General features: G+C 37.6%; 1 protein-coding gene and 3 non-coding genes across 4 annotated transcripts in view; all 4 read left to right on the top strand.

The window, feature by feature from the left end:
- Positions 1 to 206: 206 nt before the first annotated feature.
- Trnal-caa lies at positions 207 to 333 on the top strand. Its single transcript has 2 exons — positions 207 to 244; positions 289 to 333. It is a non-coding gene; the product is annotated as a tRNA-Leu (tRNA).
- Positions 334 to 646: 313 nt separating this feature from the next.
- Positions 647 to 773, top strand: Trnal-caa. The gene is made up of 2 exons: positions 647 to 684; positions 729 to 773. It is a non-coding gene; the product is annotated as a tRNA-Leu (tRNA).
- A 343-nt stretch (positions 774 to 1,116) lies between these two features.
- On the top strand, positions 1,117 to 1,243 carry Trnal-caa. The gene is made up of 2 exons: positions 1,117 to 1,154; positions 1,199 to 1,243. It is a non-coding gene; the product is annotated as a tRNA-Leu (tRNA).
- Positions 1,244 to 15,261: 14,018 nt separating this feature from the next.
- Positions 15,262 to 17,934, top strand: part of LOC117788771 (slit homolog 3 protein) — a 56,347-nt gene continuing 53,674 nt past the window's right edge. Inside the window, exon 1 of the mRNA XM_034627635.1 lies at positions 15,262 to 15,862. The gene's annotated coding sequence lies outside the window, so the exon portion shown is untranslated. The remainder of the gene's footprint in view (positions 15,863 to 17,934) is intronic.

The following is a 17,934-nucleotide window of genomic DNA, read 5'->3' as shown; positions in this document are numbered from 1 at the left end:
ATACATAAATGCTATTGATGAAGTGATCGTCTTGAATGCAGTTAACGTCTGAGCACCCTAATTGAGAAATATTTTAATTAAACATATGTGTTAAGTTTTAAATTATCTGTCAGTTTATATATATTTTGTCTATGAGAAACTGTCCCAAATTAAAATAAATTATATTGGAATTGTAGTTTTAGTTTTATTTTGTCGTTTGTCAACGTGTCAGGATGGCCGAGCGGTCTAAGGCGCCAGACTCAAGAGCTATAAACTCTTACCTTTCATAGAAGGGTGTTTGTATGAGCGTTCTGGTCCTCTCTGAGGGCGTGGGTTCGAATCCCACTTCTGACAAGATTATTTTCTTTTATAAATTAAAGTTTTAATTTTAGAGTTTTCTTAACGGAATTTTTAAAAATGCAATTTTTAAGGTTTCCACTAATACAACAATATGCATTGTTTTAAAAAAAAATCTTTTTATCAAACAATTTTTAAATAATAAAATAGCCCCAGATTTTTAAAATCATAAAAAATTAATTAAACATTTTATTCTAATAATATCAATTAGATTGCAGTAATCAAATTGAAAAATCTATTTCTATAAGCCTTTCGATCTATTTCAAGCATGCCATTTATATAGTAGATTTTCGGCGGGCCGCTCGCAGATGTCAGGATGGCCGAGCGGTCTAAGGCGCCAGACTCAAGAGCTATAAACTCTTACCTTTCATAGAAGGGTGTTTGTATGAGCGTTCTGGTCCTCTTTGAGGGCGTGGGTTCGAATCCCACTTCTGACAAGATTTTTTTCTTTTAAATTAAGGTTCTGATTTTAGAAGTGTTTTAATTGAATTTTTAGAAATGCAATATATATGTTTTCCACGAATACAATACGCACTAATTTTGGAAGAAAACTTAAAAAAAAAATTATTTTTAATAAAAGTTAAATAAAAATTTATGTATAAGTCGCTGATATTTAAACCAATTAAGACAAATGTTCTTCTAATAATACAAATTCGAATAGTACATTGTATTAATTAAATCTCTCCTGTCAATTCGAATTCTAATATATTTTAATAAACCTTTCGATCTATATCAATCCTGACATTTATGTGGTAATTTTTTGGCGGGCCTCTCACAGATGTCAGGATGGCCGAGCGGTCTAAGGCGCCAGACTCAAGAGCTATAAACTCTTACCTTTCATAGAAAGGTGTTTGTATGAGCGTTCTGGTCCTCTCTGAGGGCGTGGGTTCGAATCCCACTTCTGACAAAGTTTTTTTTTAATTTTTATTTACTAGCAGCAGCTACATTTAATAATTTTGAATTTTATTACGTTTTTTATATTTTTAGAATGACTGAATCTCAAAGTTGTACTTATATGCAGCTGCCTTTGCTTTTCAAAACTACCCAGTCAAAAATCCTGCTAATAATAAAAAGAAATTACACGCTGCGTCTCCTTAAAACCCAGCACGTCAGTATCTAATTAGTTGGATTTTTTTTTTAGAATATCCCAACACGTGAGTGTCGCCATCTCTATCTTTATTTCCATTTTCATCATCGTCAATTGCGGAACTTTTCATTCTCTTGACTGCACTTGAATGCACTTGTTGAAGTCCTGAGCTGCCACCTACGTTCGGTTAGCCACAACAGCAACGGCAGCAGCAAAAACAGATGCCAAAGACACGCGTGGTACAATGGGCACGCAATCATTCCCCGTTCCCTGCAGCACCGCCATCACCGTACAGCGCATGGGGCAACTCCAAACTCAATTTAAATCCAGTGCATATGCAAAGTGTCACGTAATTTCAATTACACAGCATGGAAAGTAGAGAAAACTGAAAACTCGGAGAAAAAAAGAGCTCTGGCTCAGTTTATAAACTAAGCCAAGAGCGACGATGGTGCGTTGCATGCCCCCAATGTGGGCGCCACAGCGCGTGTTGCATGTCAATCATGACTGCACTTGTTGCCCCCAACCACTAGAAGTGTAAAGGAATAGATGAAAAGAGTGTGATAGTGTGTGTGTGAGTGTGAGCTGAGAAGTCTATTGACTTTGGACAACAATGGAGACGCGACTTAGTGACCCATAATGCGTTTGTCGAGATTCTCGTTCTTCTCTTTCTTCTCCCATTCTCTTTCTTCGGATGGCTTGTAATCTACATCTCAACTGTCTCGCCTACACCTCACGTCCGGATTCCAGAGCAAAGTCAATGTGCAATGTCGTTAGATATATTAATTTATATACCCTGGACGAAAGTAAGTAAAGGCTATATTTGTTTTCAACAAGCTTTGCATTTTCAAATGAACTTATACACAAAATATACATTTTATTCTTAGTTGGTTAGATTAGAATGGGTTTTGGTTTGGACTCAAATATTAATTTATATTATTTAAATATTATTTAAGGAAGAAAAGAAAAGAGTTCTTCCCCAGGTATTTCCGTACTTTGAATGAAAAATCTGTAAAGTAGCTGGAGATGCAGTTGTCCGGTTAGTTGTGGTCTAGGAACTTGTGGATGTTGACGGGGTTACGTGGGTCGTGCGACTGCGCAGCTGCATTTTGGCGTAACTAATTTGTTGGCGTTACAAATCCGTTTTAAATGCTGCTTGTTGCTGTTGCACTAAAATTGATTTTACCTTGTCGTCGTTGCTGTTGTTGTTAACTCGCCCGACATATGGACTTTCTGGCGGCGGACAATAATAACAGGTAGTGATGGCCACGGTGGCTAACCACAAGTCTTTTGTTCCACGCTGCACATCAGCAAAATGTTTCATTGACGGGCGTCAACGTCATCCACGTGTGCCACATCCACATCCACTGTGCAACATACATCGTCCGTTTCGGGCGCAACACCTGCCACATATCTACATCGAAAACATTGCCCCTGTTGCATTTCGGGGGTATTTAGCGGTTTTCATTGCATCATTAATTTTGATGCCCTGACAGAGCTGACCGTGCTACAAGCGCCCTGGTTTGACTCTCAGCATAATAGATACGGTGAGCTTAGGGTTGCGAATTAAGTGCGACAGGTTGGTGAACTTAATGCTAGATTGTTAAAGTGAAAAGCCATATTAAGGGTTTATTATGATCAATATATGCTTGTCAAAGAACAGGTTATTCATCTATCTATTTACATATTTACTTTGCAATAGTGTTCTTTTATTTGTTTATTCTAGTATACAGCTTAACGACCTTTATATTTATCACCTGTACTTTACTCCTAACTTTTCATCATAGGTTTTGTTTTTTATTTAAGACACAATTCACTTTGTGTTCTGAATTGAAATTGATGAAGGATTTGTTACAAATAAATAATATTTTAGATTTGAATTGTAATTAAGATCATTTTTATTTGTAAGATGACTCTAATTAAACTTTGAACTTCGTTTGAATGGTAATATTTGATTTGGAATTTCGGATGTTGTAAAGTTTTACCAAGGAAGTCTATCAAAAACAAGTTTATCGATCAGTTGAGGTTTCTCGTTGACCTTTGTATCTTACTTTGTCCGTCATTCGATATTTGCAACGCTTTTCCAATAGCCATAACCTACAAATATGCATGCAAATATTTCTCAACTGTTTATGCCACTTTGTGTGTGCCACATGCTCTCAAATAGAGCAAACAAAAAAAAAAAAGAAACCAACGAAAAATCGTATACTGACACTGACAAGTCGTGTGAAGCACACCTGCAAGAGTCAAGCAGAGACCGCAAACAGAAACCGAAGTGGAACGGGGATTGTAGATTGGGGTATTGGCAACCTGGTGGACTGGGGATTGGGGAATGGGGATTGGGGAGTGCGATACTGAAACATGTTGCAAAATGCAGTCAGAGGTTTGTCTGTCCGTCTGTCCGTCCGTCTATCCGCTTGTCAGCTGCGTTGTGGCCTTAAAATGAGTGCAACATTGGCTGTCTGACTTGTATGCCACAGGCTGGCGTTGCGCCAAACTAGCAAACTTGAAGTAGCGCAAAAACGAGAAGAAAGAAAAACAAATGCCACAGCTTGTTGCAAGACCCCCTCCCATCCACGTGCAGCACCAAGTAAGCCTAAGGCCTTTCGCTACTTGAGCACACACACACACGCCTAAGTGGCAAGGTAGAGAGTGGCAAGCCAGGCAAGAGGGGGAGAGGGTGGTGGGGAGCACAGGCTCAGGCTCAGGCCAAGGCATTGTCCTTTGCCACACCGCAGGCGCTGCGCGTGCACAACAACCACAAGCCGAGTGGCAACGTTGCAACGTCGGCGGCTATCCGTAACAATGTTGCACACTCAAGACGCGCCCGGTATTCGGCTAAGGCGATAATGTGACAAGGATAACGAGGCAGCCAACCAGAAGGCTTGTTATCATGCCCAAGTCCGCGACAATTTCAGTCTACAGACTCTTTATTTTTTTACTCCTCTTCTTCCCTCTCTCTCTCTCAGCTTACTCGATGTCGATGTGCGTAATGCGCTCATTACGTGACGGCATCGCCATCTCCATCGACTGGCAAGTGGCTTACTGTCTGAAGTAATAGCTGCTGCATCTGGCACAGTGGAGCAAACGATCCATCAATCGATAGGCATTTAAATATCATCAATAATATGTGTAATAAGTAATATCAATTTATGATTTATTTTCTTGATTTGCTTATTTTATATTAACTCAGCTAATTGACAGCTTTGACCCACTGTGCACTATCGCTATTTCTCTTATTTTTCGGCTTGGATTTTAGGTTCAACACCGAACACGACATTTTCATGCCAATTGCATGCCTCTTCTATTGGTTTCCCATCGCCTCAAATTGTTGCTGTTGTCGTTGTCGTTGCAGTTGCAGTTGCGGCAGCTAATTAGACAATTGCCAGGGTATATTGTCTTGGTCGATAAGGCAAATGGATCTACGCAATGGATATTCTGGGCTATGGTTGTCATTGGAATTGGAATGTCTTGTAAATTGATGAAATTGTTTTGAATGCAAGTGATAGAGCTAAAGTATTCAAACGATTCAAAAGAGATAGGGAAGTGGTTGTTTTGGGATGATTAGGAAAGGTAGATACAGTTTTCAATATGAAAAGAAGGAACTTCTAAAAATAATAGAGAAAAAGTAAAAGTAAGAGATACTTTTTATAAAAAAAGAAAAGAAATGAAAAGCCACTTGTATGAGCAGGGAATAGATGAAAACAAATTGAATTTAAATAATATTGAAAAATGCTTAAAGAATAAAGAATTGTTGGCAAATCATTTGAAATGAGGACTGCATATTTGTTTTAAAACCATATCACTTGAATATTGTATAAGCTCAATTGAAGTCTTACCCAACTCTATAATTTCTATATAATATGTCTCGAGTTTAACCCTGATCCAAGTGTAAGTGCATTGACCGTCACTTTGACGGCTTGTCAGACATGACGTGAGGTCGGCAGCCCCTGTTAGGCTCGATTTACATATGACTAAGGGAAAGAGTCTGCCAATTAACTAAACTGCGCCTAATTAAAAATTAATCGAGCTTGAAATGCAAGTAGACTGTAGTGTTAAGCAAGACAAGGCAGCTGCACTAATTAGCTTGGCTCTCACAAACCAAAACCGAATCCGAAACAGAAGACAGGAGATTGCAGACTGGAGTCGTTGAAAGAAAGAGAGTCGCTGTCACATGCAATAAATTTTCATAATTTGACAAAAATTGCACATGATTTCTAATGATCGGTAGGAAGGCTTTACAGCGATAAACATCGCCTCGTTGCACAATCCACCGAATCAAAGGAACGAACGGCACTCTCTTCCTGAGTGATTGTGAGAGTTGCGGTCTATTAATTTGAAATGTCTTGAGATAAATTACTAAATGACTACCGCTTACGTGTGATCCATCCATCAATGCCATCATTAAGCCAAACATTTGACAGCAAACGAAACGACAACGACGAAGCTGAAAAGCGATGCGATTGCAAACGGAAGGGACAACAGGTATGGGAATAGGAAGAGGGAACCTAACCAAACCCAAACTAAAACTTAAACAAGAGTTTGCTCATTTCAAAGCGGGAAACGGGGACCCCACAGTGTGTCTGTGTGACATGACGACGTCGTCATCCACATCCACATTGCTGCTGAGCTTCGGACGTGGGCTCCTTGGGGTCCAACGTCGTAGGGTGCTGTCGATAGGCATAGGTTGAGGAGCTCTAGTCTCAGCCTAGTCACAAAGGGAGCCGCCACTGTTGATGGCTCGTTGCAAAAATATTTGTGTGCCTTGTCCCAGGCGGCAGTTGCAATTGCAGTTGCAGTTGCACTCAGGCGTGTCCAGGTATTTGTTGTTGATTATGTTGATAAGTGGCCGCCACATATTTTTCAACTGCACTTGTAATAATTTGTTTGCCACTCATGTTCGGTTTTTTCTTCGCCGACGTAATCAATGCCAATGTGAAGTGAGGCAGATTCTTGTTGCTCCAAGTAGCTCTCGCGTCGCATTCCAAGCATAGCCACTTTTGCTGTGGGAGCCTCAATGGCAAATCGTCACCCCGATTTCCAGGAACTTCTCCTCCACTCAAAGCTTTCGATTGCGTGCGGTTTATTCTGGGCTCTGCGTCGAGCCGGCTTATCTTTTGATTTTTCTCTCTTTTTTTCATAAATATTTTCGTTTTCTTTCTTTCTTTTTTTTTTTTTTAGGTATTTTAATGAGTTTGTGAAACATTTCAGCAGAAAAAGGTCTTTTTTTTTCATGTACGGTCTTTGGTAAAAGTTTGGTTGTTATTAGCAGCATTTTAGATGAACTTCAATCGAAACTTTGATGTCGCCATGGGATTTGTGTATGTGATTACGTGATTTATATTTCACCATTCTATAAACGAATGCATGTCCCTGAGTTGTACTAAATATGAGGGTTCTTCGATATAAAACAAAATTATTTATACTTTTAGTTGTTGGCACAATTAGTTCGACAGCTTTCAATATATTACCAATTTTCTGCAATAAAGAACAATTAAAATGTATTTATAAGAACAGAAAGTGGTTTTCTGTTACTCTAATATTTTATTTTTTTTTTTTTTGACAATAACAAAGCAAATTGAATACTTGTTGAAAATTTTAAAACTTAATTCAGTTGATAAAGTTGAAGATTTGTTATAATCTTATTTGCCTGCAGTGAACTAATTAATTGTTACCTTAGCCTGATTCATCTCAAAATGTAATCTTTCCTCTCAATTTGCAGGCCTTGCTAACATACAATCTAAAATGCATACATACACATAAACACACAACGGAACTGGCTTGTTAAACATGCCACCCGCTCACCTTACCACATGCAACAATTTACCTGAAGTTTCGAATTTTTGTTGTTGTCCAAGTGCAACGTTGCTGGCATCCTCCGTTGCTGCAACATTCTATATCCTGCATATGCACACACACACACACATACACATGAAGAGGACTCGCCTGATGGTAAGTAAATTTTATGTTTTATTATATTTAGGTCAAAGTTTTTAATAGTTTTGCATGCAGTGCAACTTTTTGTTGGGCCACAACAAAGTAGCTTTTATGGATTGCTCCTTGTTGCAAGGAGTACTCCTTGCCTCTGCAGATGTATGTACCTATGTGCTTCACATATATAAAGATATGTATATATGCTGGAAATAGAAAAGATTTCTTTATGGCAAATTTAAGTAAATGTTGGCCCAGTCAGTTGGTTAGATGGCCAGTGCTGAGTAATGCTCAAAGTTAATTCAATTTTGACCAGCTCTTACTCTGTTCTATATGTTACCTTGCCACATGCCTGGCGAATCAATTACAATGCCTGCCCCACTTTGGCTGCATTTAACGGCTTTTAATTGCAACGGACCGCACGAAATGTCAACGGCAATGGCTTCGACTTCAGATTCAGCTTGGCATATTTTTCGGCCTTTTTCTTGGACTGCTCCGGTCTCTCTGGGACCCGACTGCAGGTGCCTGTGGCTTTAGCTCAACCTTACTTTTTGCATTCAAACTCTGCTCTGCGGCTAACCTAGAAAAAAGAAAAAAACGTCTTTTTAGATTTGTTTTTTTTTTTTTTTTTGTTCAGCTTAGGTTTTCATGTACTCGTTCAGGTTTTTCTATATATTTTTTTCGTTGCCCGCATTTTGTGAAAGGCACAAAAACCACGTTGATGTCGCCGCTTTGAGATTAGTTACACTTGTGCTCCATTTAAATGGTCCGGCAACTAAATTATGCGAAGTTCTCTACATCACGTCTCTCTCTCTCTCTATCGCTTTGTGGCAAACAGTCGTTGCAGCAGTTAACTGAAAAGTTTTTCCAGCGAGTTGAAAGAAAAATAGAAAGTGAAAGACACGGACAGATCAAAAAAACTTTATAAAAATTGCAATCAAAGTGTTTTTCCAGCTGATGTCGACGCCGCCCTTTCCCTAGGTGAATGTCGCTCCATCTAGGCTCTTGCCTTTCTTAACTTTCGCCAGAAATTCTGGGCGTTTCAATTGATTTAATACTTGAAGTAGTTGGGAGTCTCCAGTATAAAAATTTTGCATTTCTATATACTCATTTGTCTATCAATAAAAATTAAAAAGTTGTTTCCATTTAATTTGCAAAGTATACAAGTATTTTGCATTTTTAAAAATTGTATGTTTAGCATTAACTTTTTTCTTCAAAATATACAATATATATACTTTATATTAATATATTAAAGCATGTGTCATAATAAATAGTCAATACGTAACCCAACTGTAAAGACTTCGACCTTATAAGCCAGCCACTTTTTAAATCCTTCATTGTCGAGCACTTATCTGTTAATGGACAACTATCATCCAACGCAGTAACTCCCAACAATCCATATGGAGGAGAGTAGTCTGTCTGCTGGTCTGCTGAAAGTAGGGCAAAAATAAAAGTTATGATTTAGAAATTAAAGTTTGAATTGTGAACCTTAGTGTCTAGGCGTGAACATGAAAATGGGCGTGGCTGTTTGCAAGCATACTGCGAAACGTATGCATGTGAGTACTATGTATATGAAAATATGTTGGGTAGAGTTTCAGCACGAATATACCATAAAAAATATGTGGCTAATGACAAAAATATAAGATGTCTGCTTTTTGAAATACATAGTTCCATATGGAAAGTCGTATAAAAAAGTTGAGGATATGTTAGAAACTTTGCCAGTCAGCAGGTGACACTCTAAAGAACACTAAAAAAACTTTTTTTTTTAAGTATTTGAAGGAACGTAATGCAAGTAATAAAGATTTAGTCAAGAGTGATCCTAAAATTCTCTTATTCACACATTAAGATCCTTTCGTTCATGCGTATGCATTCGGACAGACGAAAGGAAATAGACAAACGACTTCTATATAACAAATTAAAATTCATTCCAACTCCAATTAAATGATGCTAAAGGTACTTCATTTATTCTAAGTAATATGATAACGATAATTACAAACACGCGTTAATAACTAGTATTGTAAAGCGTTCTATATATTGAGACTAACTAAATTTCCATATTAAAATACTATCTTTACTAGTGCTTAGGCTAAACTATGCCAAACGATTTATTTACTTGAGTTGCAGTATGTTTAAAGCTAAACCAGACATTGATAACAAGTAAGGTGGCACATTCACCTGAGCAGCAAGTGTTGGTAAATGCCGCAAAGCAGCCACATACTTCCATAAAACAATTGCAAATGCATTTTAACTCCATTTCAATGCCAAAATTAATATGCTACCATAAATATACGGCAAACGGGCAGTGCACTATATATTTAGACTCCTTCCTGGGGTTGGCATGGGCCATGTCCGAAAGCTAACCAAACTAGACCAAGCCAGGCAAGAAGCAAGAACAAGAACTACGAGTAGTACAAGAGAAACGGCAACCACAACTATGCACATGGACAGGAATATTCCCTAGGTGAAAGTATGTGAAAGCATGCCATAAATCGTTTGCCTGCTGTTCTCATGTTGTGGGTGGCTCTACAGCACAGATAAACCTCTCTCTCTCTCTCTCTCTCTCTCTCTCTTTCTATGTGTGTGTGTATGGATGTATCTGTGTGTATCTGTGTGTTGATGTTGGCTACAGCTACAGGCGATTAGAATTGATGTGGGTTACTAAGCAAACATGAAAGGCTATTACGTTAAGCGTTACGTTATGTTGCGTTGCGTTGCGGCATTTTACGAGCTGCCTGCAACTTTTATTGAAAGTGAAATAGTTTTGGCTCTCGGTATGTCAGTGAATTTCTCCGCCCGAATCCCTCTCTGTCTGTCAGTCATGTCAGTCTGTTTAATTATAAATTTAGCAAGTTTTCGCAGTTGTTTTCATTCTGTTTTATTGACTAAGTAGTTTTTGCCACAGATTTGTTAATTAGATCATAAGCTTTGATTTTGATTTGAAAATGACAAAAAGATGGATGACAACATGAAATGGAAGCTGTAACGGAAGCAGAACAAGTATTTAAATATTAACGAAACTAATTTAAATGTGGCTAACGGCAAAGAATTGACCATAGACTTTTAAACAATATTAATTGTTATATTGTTATAGTTATACACGCTGCTTAAAAGTACATGGTTATTATAAATTTTTTTTTTATTATAAATTTTATTCTAAATAATTTCTGGCCCTACTATTTTACACAGTTTGCTTGTTACCAATTTCTTAATTTTCAATACAAGTCTGTGAACTGTGTTGAAAATCAAAGTAATTTCTCACAGACTAAATTCTTTAGATTGAAGTATTAAGTGCCAGGCATTAATGTCATGTGTCATTAAAAGAGCCCGCATTGTTCGACAGTGTTGTGTAATGACTAAAACGCAATGAAACGAACACCTGTTGGAAATCCAGCTCACAGTCAAGTGAGTCTAATAGGAAAAAAAACGTACATTTTATTGGTACAATGCCAATTTGTCGTACAAGAATTTGGTAAATGCCAAACGACATAAAAAACAGACTTCTATGAAAATTCATATTTCTATGCACATAAAAAATAAAACTACAACAAAAACACTGCTGTCAGTTAGCAGCAACAACAATAACAACTGAACTTACAAGTGTTAGAGGTTTATGTTTTGTTTGTATTTTTCTCTATACATTTTTTTTTGGGCCCCCTATGACAGGTCTTTGACATCCCACTGTGATTTTTGGACAGCCCCAGCGAGGCAGCAACAAAAAGCTTTCCTTGTTATTGTTGTTGCTGTTGATTTGGCTGTGTTGCATATGTAAGTGTGTATGTTAATTTGATTTCGGTGTCAAATTTTTTGTTACTTCGTCGTTGTTTTTTATCAATATTTTTTTATGGGCTGCACTTTGCTTGCGCTTTTATAGCGACCGCAGTTTGTGCGTCAAGTGTTTCCCGCTTTCCCCTCGCATCCTCTGTGCCTCTTTCCTCCTGGCACTCTGTCTCACTTACTCTTTGTCTCTGTCAATCTGTTTGATTTGCTTTTGATTGTGCGCACTTGTGTCTTTATTGACAACAACGTAATAATATAAATTATTTATAACATACAAACATTGAGCAATTTGTAATTGAACACATTTACACGTACTCTTGTGTATATATATATATACATTTATATTTGCAAATAGGATACAAGAGAACATTTGTGTTTTTCTATCAAGTGCAATTCAAGAATTGAGGTAAACAATAGTCAAGAGCCATAGTTATGCACTTGTAATATCCAATGAATGTATTTTTAAATGCGTCTTGCAATAAAACAACACACAACAGAAATTGCATTTCAATTTGACAAATAACTAAACTGACCTACAAATAACAATAAGACCCACTCAATTATTTATACAAAACGTACATATGTATTTCAATTAGATTTGAGGTACTATCGATTTATTAAATCTTCTAACTTCATATAATATATTATATTTAAATTTTTTTCTATAAAATGCACTAGAAATATTCTTGTGCTCCCATCATAAATTAAAGTATGGCTATTCAACGGAAAACTTTTCGTCACATTTCGCATTTGTTCATTCTTTTAATTTGTTGTTAGCCTCATGCAATCAATTATTTTCGCTACAGTTAACAAAACAAAGTCATTTATTATGCCTCAAATTATTTGTCACTATTTTATGCACTTGTTATATTTTTGGTTGTTTTTCTGTTTTCGTTTTCGTTTTTGTTTTTGTTTTGGCACATTTTTCTGTTTATCGGCCCGAAACGCGGCACACATCTGAGATCTGGGCCCATAATTAATTTGGCCACAAAGGCATCCAGCTACCGTTGGGCCCCAAACAATGGCAAACAAATTGATTAATGACAGCGTATTAAACAATAATCGAGATAGGCCACAACTGAGGCCCTTACCGGGTGGCGCTTTGCCACGAGAGGGGCGAAATGGGCGTGCCTACCTACCAAAAAATGTTGTTCGCCCACGCGCAAATTTTTTCGCACACACATACAAAAAGTTTTTATCAACTGCCAAAAATGTTTGTTATAGTTGTTGTTGCTATTGTTGTTGTTGGTGTTGTTGTTGTCCGTTCAAAACAATTCATTTAAATAATAGCCGGGCCACTTCCCAGGCCAAAATGGAGGAAGCACATCATTTTTCATATTCTTGTGCGTTTGGAAATTAATAATGTGTAATTAATATTTGCTTAAACGGAATCGTGATACTCGTATGCATATAGACAATTTGAACTACAGTGAGGCCTGCTTAAAGGTTAAGAAAATTTATTATTATTATTTTTAAACAGTCGACGGAGAAAAAACGTATGATTTTAAATATCATAAAATAAGAATTCAGTATTACGAATTGAATTATATTATAGAAACTGAAAAGATACAAATTAAATTATAATTTAAGTTCTTAGCTTAGCTTTTAAACTAAATTTCTCTGTACTCGTATTATTAAATTGATTTATATTTCAATAAAAAAAATGAATATCTAACTCTTTTACATTTCAATTAATCTTTTAAAAAGTATATCACTCACAGACTCCATTCAGTGGCACTCGAACTGTAATTAGAGTTCAGGTTTGGCAGGCACTTTAAATTTTCATGTTCAGCTGCTTCAGAGAAGGATCTCTAATTTCTGCTTCAAAGCATATTCTGGGCATAATTTTTGGTCCACATGCATGTGGATAATACAAGGAAATATGTCGCAGACACTTGAGGCGTATATTTTCCCCAGAGGGGTACATCATTTATGCTGTGGCACACACACGCACCCATTAACAAAGATATGCACAATGCAACAACCCCCAAGAAGCAACCCAGTGGTAACCCCAAAGGCAAATGTTGAGCCTCCGAGGCCCATGCTCGATGTCCTCCTGAACATGCACTTCAACGTGCCACGGCTTGCACTCTCAATTATGACTTAATTCGTATCTAATGGATATTTTCTGTGAAAATTTCATGATTAATCGCTGCCTTGAGGGCAGCCCGCCAGAAAGATGCCAAATTGGGGGTTGCTTGACTGAGACAGAGACTGTGACTGAGACAGAGACTGCGACTGCGACTGCTACTGCAGTTGTTCACACATGTTCACAAAAAAAAGTGTTACCAACTGTGGTTTGGGGAAAACAGTCGAACAATGCTCGAACCACCCCCAACCACCTCAACCTATCGCACCACCCGAGCAATAACTCAGCTCACAACTTTCAAGCACTTTTTCCTTTTTGAAAATTTGCGATTAATACTCCCGCACATGTTTTTAGAATGTGTTCATGTTGAGATTGTGGTGGGAGGGGGCTGTTTAAAGGAGTTGGGGGTGCAATTGTTGGGGTGTGTCAGGCGACAACGACAACGACAACGCTCTACTTAGGCAGCATATGCGTTAGTCTACGGCGACGTGTTGCAACTTCCGGCAGCCGGAGTCGTTGAGCAAAAAAATGATTACGCGGCATTTGTGCCAACAACCGGCGACGCTTTTTGCAAATACACTTTCCAAGAATGCGACTTCGATTCCCCGCGATTTTCCTCACTCCTCTCTCTTAGATTTACCACGCTTCTCAACTTGGTTTGCCGGTTTTTTGTAAACAAAAATAGAAAAAACCAAATCGGAAAGCAGCAATAACAACTGCAGTCAGTGTCGGCTTTTTTATCTACGACACACCAGCGCCATCTGTGTCCGTTTAGCTGAACTAATAAATGCGAGCAGGGGTTGAGACAAATGCATTTTTATCTACAACTAAGCAGTTGAGAGAGGCCAAGAGATTGAGAGCGAGAGAGCGCAAAAGTGCCGGCAAAATAGAGCACTCGCTCTCTTATTCTCACTCGCTCCCTCTTTTTGTCTCGCTGTCAGCTTTCCGGCTCTCTGTTTATCTTTGGCCGTGCATTCTTTTGCTATTGTTGTTGTTGCTAATATATTTGCTGTTGTTACCATGACCGCTCCCAAAAATCTGATTTACATTTTGAATGCACTTTTAGCCGCACTGAAAATTTATTGATATCAAGTGGTTTACTGATAAGCATGTTAGAATTATTTTTTAAGTATAAATTCAGAGTTGAATTAAATTATTTCAAATAGAGTAAATTAAGATAAAAATATAAAACAAAGTCAAGGCATAAATATTTAAAGTTATTATGGTAAATAAGTCCATAAAATAATTAGATTATAGTCAGAGTTAAATAAATATCTGATCTATTTATCTGTAAATTATATCTTTTTGTTATTTATTATATTTTATTTTTATTTATTAATTATGAAAATAAATTTTTAATTGAAAATAAGTTGATTGACTATTTACCAATTAAGTTAAATAAATATTATTTAATATTTATCTTGATATCATAGAGGTGTATTTCAACCAATATTTATATTTTACACTATTTTATCATTGTCATTCCTGTCAGGTATTTTTCCCTATTTTGGATCCTTAACATTTATTCCTTCGCCATGTAGGCCTTGTTGGAATTTGATTGTCTGACAACTTCTTGGAATCAGTTGGAGCACTTTGTCTCACATGGTAATTCCGCACACCTGTGCCCACTACCCACACACAAACACACACACATTCCATACCAATTGACAATCGCGCGTGTGGCAAAATCTTTGGCTGCAGCCGCAGAAAATAATAAGAACAACAAGAGAGACGAGTATTTTTAGTCAAGTTTCAAACCACAAATTTATCTGCCAATGAGAATCCAATTTGAGTTTGACTCAGTCTCATTTGTTCGCTCTCTTTCTCACTCTCTCTGAGTGCTCAATGCTTATCAATGATTGACTCTGAGATAATTTTTGCATTTCCCATTTCGTTGGACTGTTTCGTGTTTTGGTTTTCGTGTGTTCGGCTCGCTGTCGTGTTGAATGGCTCGTGTATGGCAGATACTTCAACTGAATGCGAGAGCGAGAGAGAGTAGAGAGCTGAGAGCTCTCAGATACATTTGGCAGTCGCAGTCAGTCAACAAACAAGTTTCGTCGCGTGCGGTGCTCGCCTCGCTCTCAGATACTTTTTGCCAGTTGAGCCGAGTACGTGAACGTGTCTGGACGTTTTTATGGACATCCGACCACTTTGAGATACAAAATACCCCCCAACCAAAACATCAACCGAAACCGAAGCCAAAACTCAAACTGAACCGTTAGCCAACTAATACAAGCTACCACAATTTTTAGTTGTTCAAGCCGAGTAGATATAGTCGCAAGTGTTTCATAGTTTTTTTTCGCGCCCGTGCAAATTTCCGGTTACCCCCCGACAATCCACAACCCCGCAGTCCGCAACCCACAGTCCGTGCTCTCTTGCGTGTCTAGTGATCAGCAGCTTGCTGGTAACTCGTTTACGGGAAGGCGTGTGTGCAAAAAAAAAATAGAAGAATAAAATTAATGAAATGTTTGCGCGCTTATGAATGGTCTATTGCTGTACGCGTATCTCACAGATACATTTTGCCATCAATTAATAGCCAGCGTGCAAATTTCGCGAGTTCTTCTATTGTTTTGCCAACTCTTACTTTCTTTCTGATGTGCCGGAAAAATTGAAGTCAAGTGTTATCATCTCTTTCATTTTCCAGCGTAAGTTTTAATTAAGTTCACTTTAAGCTTTATTAATGTCCAACATCTTGGGTTCTAGCTTATTTGTTGTTGTTCTTGTTGTTCTTGTTGCTGTTGTTGTCGCTGTTGTTGTTGGCTGTCAGTTGGAAGCTTGCATGTAATTTATATCTTCAGCTTTGCGCTTTCAACTTAAGTAACAAGTCATGAAAATGCCTCAATGACGAAGTGACAGTTGTTTATGTTCATCTTACAGCAGTTGTTTTTGTTTTTGTTGTTGTCAAGTTGTTCGATCGATAAGTTTTTATGAGTTTTCGGTTTGTGAAAATTTCAAATCATTAATTATGTGTCCATTTCATATTGCTCTGTTTTGTTTTTTTTTTGTTTTTTTTTTGTCTCCTCAATTTTCAATGCTGAGGAAACAGGTTTCCTCTGTTTCATTAGAAGGTTCTAAAGCTTGGCCAATTCCAGGAACTTGTTAGGTGTTGTCGACGTCGCGTCGTCCTCACTTTGTTTGTGTGTTTGTTCTCGCACTCAGATGTGAATCGGAATCTGAATCTGAATCCGAATCTCAATCTTTATGAATGAAGCTTGATCTGAGGTTCGTCTTGGAATCCCTTGTCTGGGGCGGTTGGGCGTCGTTAGAAATGTTTGTGTTGTAGGTTTTTATGTGGAAATGCTTGACACTTCTGCAGAACAGTTACCATTCTTGCCTCGTTCTTTGACTGATGGAAGCTGCTGATGTTTCCTGGGCGTGGTGTGTTGGCTTAGAACAGTTGCTTAATGGCCTAAACGTGATCTGGCATAAGATTGGGTTAGACTTGTGTTTGTTGAATGTTGTGTTACATTAAGAGAATTCAATTCCGGACAAGTTACCTGTCATGAAGTCTCAGGGAAAGAAAGCTGTCTTACATTTGCCAGTGGAAAAGTTGCTTCTAGAATTACGCGAACTTCAAAGAGTTCCAACAGCTTAAGAAACTCTTATTAAAATACCAAATAAAGACAATAAAAGATGAATTTAATAATAAAAAAATCACTCTACTGTTCTAAGAAATCTGAGTTCAATCTGATATTTCGATATATTACGAAATAGTTAAAACTTTGAGTGTTCTATTAACATATTTCACGGATATCTTCTTTAAAACTAAAAGAACTGACTGTTTTGAGTTTCTGCATATTTATATACTTTATAACTCACTTAACATCACTTTATAAGACGTGATTGCAATTAAGAGATGAATAATACTTTGATTCTTTTAAAAGTTGAATCATTCTGAAGTATTTTAAAAGTTTTCCCTTATCTTTTAGTCCAAGTTTTTCCATTTTATTTGACAATTTAGTCATACTTGTCCAAACTAAAATCTTGCTCACTCGGATATGTTCCCCAATATTCACTTACAATTATGTGAATCGATTACAAAAGCTTTGCCATTACATTAAGCATTATCCAACACTTGCACAACTTCTAACAGATTCACACTATTTATTCACACACACGCTGACAACTTTTCGTAATCGCATTAACAAATTTGCGCTGAGCTGGGAAAACCTTCGCAGTTTTCCCATCAGCCGCTTGCAACATATGAAAAATTAATAGTAATTGGGGGGGAAATTGATGTTTTCTATAAACACACCGAAAATATCAGAGATAAATAAACAGAAGCAGCATTCTAGCTAATTATGTTCCCGTTGAATGGGCATATCATCATCAGCATGATCAAAGAATATCTCTATATGGGAATGTATGTATATATATTTATATTTTGGTTTCATTCTCAACGCTTGCCACTTGAACATGTTGCATAAGCATCCAACGCCAGGCAGCTTCAATTTGCCTCATGCCACATGCCACATTTTAACCTTGATTAAGTTGACGTTCTAATGATGCTGCTAATGCTGCTGCCAGATGACGATAATGATAATCTTGAAAAGAAACGAGGAGGGGGTAACACCAACAACAACAACAACAACAACAACATCATCATCATTAACAGCTTCTTCTTTCACATTTGCCACGACTTTAACACCGGAACGCGGTTCTCGGTTCTCGGGTCTCGGATCTCAGATCTCGGGCCTCGGGTTCGAAGCCCCGTATT

The sequence above is a fragment of the Drosophila innubila genome, assembly GCF_004354385.1.
Source record: "Drosophila innubila isolate TH190305 chromosome 3L unlocalized genomic scaffold, UK_Dinn_1.0 0_D_3L, whole genome shotgun sequence".
NCBI lineage: Eukaryota > Metazoa > Arthropoda > Insecta > Diptera > Drosophilidae > Drosophila > Drosophila innubila.
This window is presented reverse-complemented; position numbering and strand designations above follow the sequence as displayed.